At 39.9% G+C, this 6873-nt stretch overlaps 1 non-coding gene across 1 annotated transcript; it reads right to left on the bottom strand.

Moving 5' to 3' along the window:
- Positions 1 to 261: 261 nt before the first annotated feature.
- On the bottom strand, positions 262 to 317 carry LOC134733380 (small nucleolar RNA SNORD43). The gene has a single exon (XR_010116826.1). It is a non-coding gene; the product is annotated as a small nucleolar RNA SNORD43 (small nucleolar RNA).
- Positions 318 to 6873: the final 6556 nt, after the last annotated feature.

Below are 6873 nucleotides of genomic sequence, written 5' to 3'. Positions count from 1 at the left end.
TTCTAAGGCTGGAGGCTGGCTTAAGCGGAAGGGGCAATCTGGGGAGTGGTCTTGCTCTGATGCCCCAGAGTCATTTGTTTTTGTGCCTCTAGTTAGTAGAATAGTTAGAGCCATAATTGCCAAATGTGTAAAACCGCACCCTTTTTGGGTCAAAGAGAGAGAGACGAGAGCAAGAGACAGACACAAAATGCATCTTTAATATACCTTAAAATATGTATATATGCATAATAATAATTGTCCTTTTTTCTTTTTTTTTTTCTAAAATCAGAACATGACAGCACATTGTCTCAGTCCACCCATCAAGTTCATCATCTGTGGATCACTGTCTTTATCATTAAAAAAGTACAACACCACCCCTAGTATTGCAGAGCAGCATTCTAAATATTCTGCTTGTATTAACTCATTTAATTCTCACAATACCCCTATGCAGTAGGCATTCCAGTATTATTATCACCATTTTACAGATGGGGAAACTGAAGCACAGAAAGATTACTTTCCCAAGGACACACAGAGATAAACCCAAGTTTTTTGTTTGTTTATTTGTTTTTTGTTTTGTTTCTGTTTTTGTTTTTGCTTTGAGACGGAGTCTTGCTCTGTTGCCAGGCTGGAGTGCAGTGGCGCAATCTAGGCTCACTGCAACCTCCACCTCCTGGGTTGAAGTGATTCTCCTGCCTCAGCCTCCTGAGCAGCTGGGACTACAGGTGTGCGCCACCATGCCCAGCTAATTTTTGTATTTTTAGAGATGGGGGTTTCACCATGTTGGCCAGGGCGGTCTCGATCTCTTGACCTCGTGATCTGCCTGCCTCGGCCTCACAAAATGCTGGGATTACAGGCATGCACCACTCCGCCCAGCTGTTTTTTTGTTTTTGTTTTTGTTTTTTACTGTAAGTTCTGGGATACATGTGCTGAACATGCAGGTTTGTTACATAGGTATACATGTACCATGGTGGTTTGCTGCAGCTGTCAATCTGTCTCTGGGTGATAAACCCAATATTTTAACCTGGGCAATCTGGCTCTAGAGTCTATGCTCCTAACTATTATGCTATGCAATTTGTACTTATTTATAAATCACACACATATGCTACTATAATAACATTAATATATACCTCATGAAACACAAACATATACGGACTTTTTAAAAGGCAATGTTAAAAATAAATATAAATATAATTTCTGATATTTTCTTCCTTGACTCCAATAGATTGTCTTGTAATCCCCCATTTTAGAGACCACCGTTTGAGAATTTGGAGCCCTGTGGAAAGAGCCTGACCACGACAGGCTCAGGGAACATGAGCTGTACCACTTCACCATTAATACAGTGAGCTTCCGATACTTTCTAGCACCATGCTTCCTTTTTAACACAAACAAGTTTTGTGGATGCTCATATAAGAGTTGTACCTTTAGGCCGGGTGCAGTGGCTCGCGCCTGAAATCCCAGCACTTTGGGAGGCCGAGGCTGGCGGATCACCTGAGGTCAAGAGTTTTAGAGCAGCCTGGCTAACATGGTGAAACCCCATCTCTACTAAAAATACAAGAATTAGCTCGGGATGGTGGTGTGCACCTGTAATCCCAGCTACTCGGGAGGCTGAGGCAGGAGAATCACTTGAACCCGGGTAGTGGAGGTTACAGTGAGCCAAGATCGTGCCATTGCACTCCATCCCGGGCAACAAGGGCGAGATTCCATCTCAAAAAAAAAAGAGAAAAAAAAAGAGTTGTACCTTTTGTATCTGTTGATTGAGAAAAGACACTATAATTGAAGCTATTGAGTAACATGTGCTTTTAAATAACTCGATTAATTACAGCAGCACCTACATAATGTAAAAAGTGGCCCACACATATGCAAGTCACATTAATTTTTCAGTCTACATAGAATACTCAGTATATATATGGATTTGCTTGCTTCTTCTGGGCCTCTGGTGTGCATAACCTTTGTAGATGCTGGAATTTGTTAGTGTGGTGGAAAGATTTTGAGTTCACAAGCCAGTCAGAAATGAGTTTGAATTCTAGTCCCACATATGCAACCTGAAATAAACAATGAATTTTTTCCCTGCCTGAGTTTCCTTGTTTGTAAAAGGAGGATAATACATCCTTGCTTGTTTGTTGTAAGCACAGCTATATATAAAAAGTCTCAGATATATATTGACACAACAAATGGTAGCCATTATTCTCAGAAGCAGATTGACTCTGAAGCTAGCAAAGCTTACAGCACTTGGCAGGGGCTCTTTCCAAGACTTCAGGAAGGCCCTGGCAATTCTGTGATTTGTAATCTTGTACTCTTTTCCTTAAAGAGGGCCCCTAAAATTATATACCTTTCAGGTTCTCATTGGATCCGCCGAATTACTGCTGCGCTATCCTTCCACTTAAAAGGAATATCTGAGAAATGAGGTACTATAATGACAGGTAAAGTGCCCCGCCCCTCTGATTAGAGCCAGTGATGGGAGTACGTATGAATTGCTGAGGCGGGTTCAGAGCCAGTTCCCAGAAAAGGGTTTAAACAGCTACCCTCCAGGGAGAAGTGAAAGTGATCGCGCTAAGTATTCAGCCTCATGGGGGTGGGGGTGTGGAGAGAGGGGCACTGAGAGGGAGCTGGGATGCTTCCTGACTCCCCTAGGCTCTGCGTAGCAACCATGTCAGCAGGGGTGCGCTTCTCATCTGCCCTAGTCAGACTCAGAATTAAAATCTCTTAGTTGGGCTCTGAATAATGTCCTAAATTGGTGGTTCTCAACTCTAGCGGCACAGAAGAACAATCTGGGGAGTTCTGAAAAAATACAACCCTGGAGATTCTGACTGACTTGGCCCAGTGAACTGGTATTTTTATGCACTCCCCAGGAGGTGTCAATGTACAGTCAGGTTGGAGAACCACTGCCCAAACTAGCACGTGCAGTTTCAGTAGGACAGACAGTGGAGTCCAGGCTAGTGCCCAGCAGTGGGAGAGACAGCAGCAAATGGCACAAACCTTTCTTAGGACTTTTGTGGGGCAGGCACTGTGCTTGGAACAAAGATGCCTAAGAGCTCTGACTGTCGCTGGCACACAAGGAATTTACAGTCTAATCAAGGGGTACCGGCTGCCATGATTCTTACAAGAGGGACCCTGAGCTCAGCTAGGATGTGTCAAGGAAGGCTTCCTGGAGTGACCTGAGTCATACAGGATAAAGTAATTATCCAGATGAAGAAAGGAAAAGTGGGGTTTAGGGATGTGAATTATGATATTGTATTGGGTGTATTGACTGGGCTGGGGCTGTGGGAATGACATGAAATTGCAGATTAGTAGAACAAAAAAACAATGAGGCAATGAACATTCATCAGCTAAGGTAAAGGAGTAAAGAGACATTGGACCACTGGGCAAGCTAAAGGAGCAGCTGGATTGGCTGGAAATGTGCCAGAGGAGCAGCCCTGGGAGCAGAGGGTGACAGCATAGCTCTCGGGTGACCAGTGAGAACCACAAGTCCATCCAGCCCACATGAAGCGCCTCTGCAGCCCAAGCTGGAGAAGGAGGGACCACAGGGCTCTGGACAGACCTAGCCAAAGAGAATGAGAGAATGGGAAGGGGGACCACTTTCACTGGGATTGATTGCCTTTGGGGTCACATGAAAGGTCCATGAACTTTCCTTCTCAGGCACAGCTCTGGAAGGGCTGTTTGACAAATAGTGAGATTTCAGGCCATCCTGAAACTTAGCCCATCTCCACTGGCCTGGCACTGCTCTTTCCAAAACTACCTCATTTAGGAGCTCAACAATTTGTGTTTACTCTCAATAATATGTTTTGTTTATAAGTTTTTTCTTCTTTTTTTTAACGTTTTGCACATCCATCTTGTCTATGATACTGTCCTGCATGCTTCCATAATCAGAAATTTGTTTCCCTTCTTCCACTGGGAACATGTTTTCCTGTTTGTGTTTCTATAGCATTTAACCAGTTGGTTCTAGTTTATATTTAACACTCTGACTCATGATAATAACTGTTTACTATGTTCCTGGCATTATGCTAAGTGCTTTATATGCAATATCTGAGTTATTCTGCAAAATTACCCTCAAGATACGTATTATGGGTCCCATTTTACCACTAAGGAAAGGGAGAGCGAAATTTTAAGGAACTTGCCAAAGACTGTCTGATTCCAAAATACAGTTCTTAATTGCGCACTCTCTCTATCTATATATATACACACACACACATATATGTATAAATATATATGTAAATGCTTCTTTATACCAATAGCATTTTGTCGCGATTCTTTTCCTTACTGTACTCCTTCTGTTTTGTCATATATTAAGCTCTTAGTGTTTGAATTAATGTGTTAAATCTCTGTTTATTTCGGGTTCAGTAACTTATTCTATTTTTAACTTAATGCTCCATTGCTTTTATAATGATCACTTTGTAACATATATTAAAATTCAGTACAGCCAAAAATATACAGTAGGGCGGATCAATAATCATTACATCCTCTAAAATAAGTATTCTTTGGCATTCTTGTTATTATCCAGCTGAATTGCCCTCCTATTTTGTTAGATACTTGAAGTTAACCTGCCGAGGCTTTAATTGGTAAATCTACATGTTAACCTAGGAAATACTATTTTATTTACTTTTCTAATCAGATATGGAACTTAATTTATTAACAACGTCCTCTGTAATTTCTCTGAAAAAACCTTACTGTAAGTTAAATCAACCCCATGTGTTTAATCTGTTTTGGTTGTACTAGCAACAATAAAATTTATTTTTTGTATTTCCTTATTAGATATCAGTTTAATATTGACATATATACATACAACAGTATACGTACATACAACATATAGTAGATATACACACATACACACATGTACGTACATACAAATGTTTTAGAGGTATTAGGGTTAGTCCTGCAACTGAACTCATTACTTTCAGTAATTTTCAGTTGATTTCCTTAGATTTCTAGGTTTGTAGTCATGTCATCTGCAAAACAGATTATTCCTTCTCTGGGAGTAAAGGATATATTGTCATATAAGCAAAATGCATTTGAACAAGGCAGACCAGGCAAGCTGCCTTTCTGGTGCATTACTGAAGTAAATCACATAGGACAAAAAATAATCCCGAAATTACTAACACCTGATTTTTTAGAATTTCATCAAGAAGAGAATGAGAATTATAGCAAATACCTTATTAAAATCTCTTTGGATGGCCAGGTGTGGTGGCTCACACCTGTAATCCTAGCACTCTGGGAGGCCGAGGCGGGCAGATCACTTGAGGTCAGGAGTTTGAGACCACACTGGCCAATGTAGCGAAACCCCATCTCTACTAAAAATACAAAAATTAGCCAGGCGTAGTGGCATGCACCTGTAATCCCAGCTACTCAGAAGCCTGAGGCAGGAGAATCACTTGAACTCCAGAGGCAGAGGTTGCGGTGAGCCGAGATCGTGCCACTGCACTCCAGCCTGGGCAACAGAGCAAGACTCCATCTCAAAAAAAAAATCTCTTTGGATAATTATTATATGTATACATATATTTGTTTTTCCTGTCAATGTGATATGTTATGTTATCCTTTCTTCTGTGTACCAGTTTTGTGTCTTTAGAATAAAGTATAATGTACTCCAAATAAACCTTGCTACAAGTTAAATCAACTTGTGTTTAATAATTTTTCTCTTTTTCTACCAAGTTGAAATCTTAATATTAATGTTCATAAATAAGACTTGATTTCAGTTTCCTATTCAGATTTTGAAATGAATCATTTTCTCTTCACAAAACAAGCTGGGTAACATACAACACACATGAGCACTCACATACATTTAAAGTTTGTATAACAGGAATTTTTTTTGTTCTTTGAAAGTTTACAAAATTTTTGTAAGCCCATAAGGACCAGGCATCTTTTGGGGTGTAATTTCTTGTATTTCTTTTCTGTTATTTCATCTGTCACAGTGCTTTATATTTTTATCAGCAAGTACACATTTGGGTATCAAAATTTACTTATATATACATATATAGAAATAATATTCTTTTAAATGCCAAGTCTACTTTGTGTTATTCACATCTTGTTAACATGTATTCTTTCTTCTTGTTTTGATGGAGACAATAGTCTTTTGTAGAAAAATTACTTTTTGCTGTTTCGATATACTAGTCTGGTTTTGTTCCTCATTTTATTTACATATAATCTTGTTTTATTTTTCCTACTTTAGACTAACCACTCTCATCCCACTAAATATTTTAAGTGGAGTTTTAGTTCAACATGTTTACCATTTTTTTAAATTAATAAAAGTATTGGTCGGGTGCGGTGGCTCACGCCTATAATCCCAGCACTTTGGGAGGCCAAGGCAGGTGGATCACGAGGTCAGGAGATCGAGACCATCCTGGCCAACATGGTGAAATCCCGTCTCTACTAAGAATACAAAAATTAGCTGGGCATGGTGGCGGACGCCTGTAATCTCAGTTACTCGGGAGGCTGAGGCAGGAGAATTGCTTGAATCAGGGAGTTGGAGGTTGCAGAGAGCTGAGATCTCACCACTGCACTCCAGTCTGGCGACAGAGCAAGACTCCATCTCAAAAAAAAATAATAAAATAAATAAAATAATTTTTTAAAAAAGTATTTAGGATGATCTTTTAACACAATAAGTATACAATAATGCAATGGTTAAAGGTTTGGGCACCAGGGTCAGGCTGCTTGGGTTCAAATCCCAGCTTCAGGCCTTACTAGCTATGCTGCCTTGGACAAGTTCCTTAACCTCTCTGTGCCTCCAGCATCCTCATGTGTGAAGTAGGGATAGTTACCAGGATCTGCCTCATAGATTATTTTTATAAAAATTATGTGAGATAAAGTGAGCTTTTAACATAGCACTTGGCACCTAGTAGGCTGTTAACAAATGTTAGTGTATTAGTTGTCATTGTTATTACTATTAATTAGAAAATATGAATT

This window comes from Symphalangus syndactylus, chromosome 17 (assembly GCF_028878055.3).
Source record: "Symphalangus syndactylus isolate Jambi chromosome 17, NHGRI_mSymSyn1-v2.1_pri, whole genome shotgun sequence".
Taxonomy (NCBI): Eukaryota; Metazoa; Chordata; class Mammalia; order Primates; family Hylobatidae; genus Symphalangus; species Symphalangus syndactylus.
Note: the sequence above shows the minus strand (reverse complement) of the source record. Positions and strands in the feature narration are given on the sequence as shown.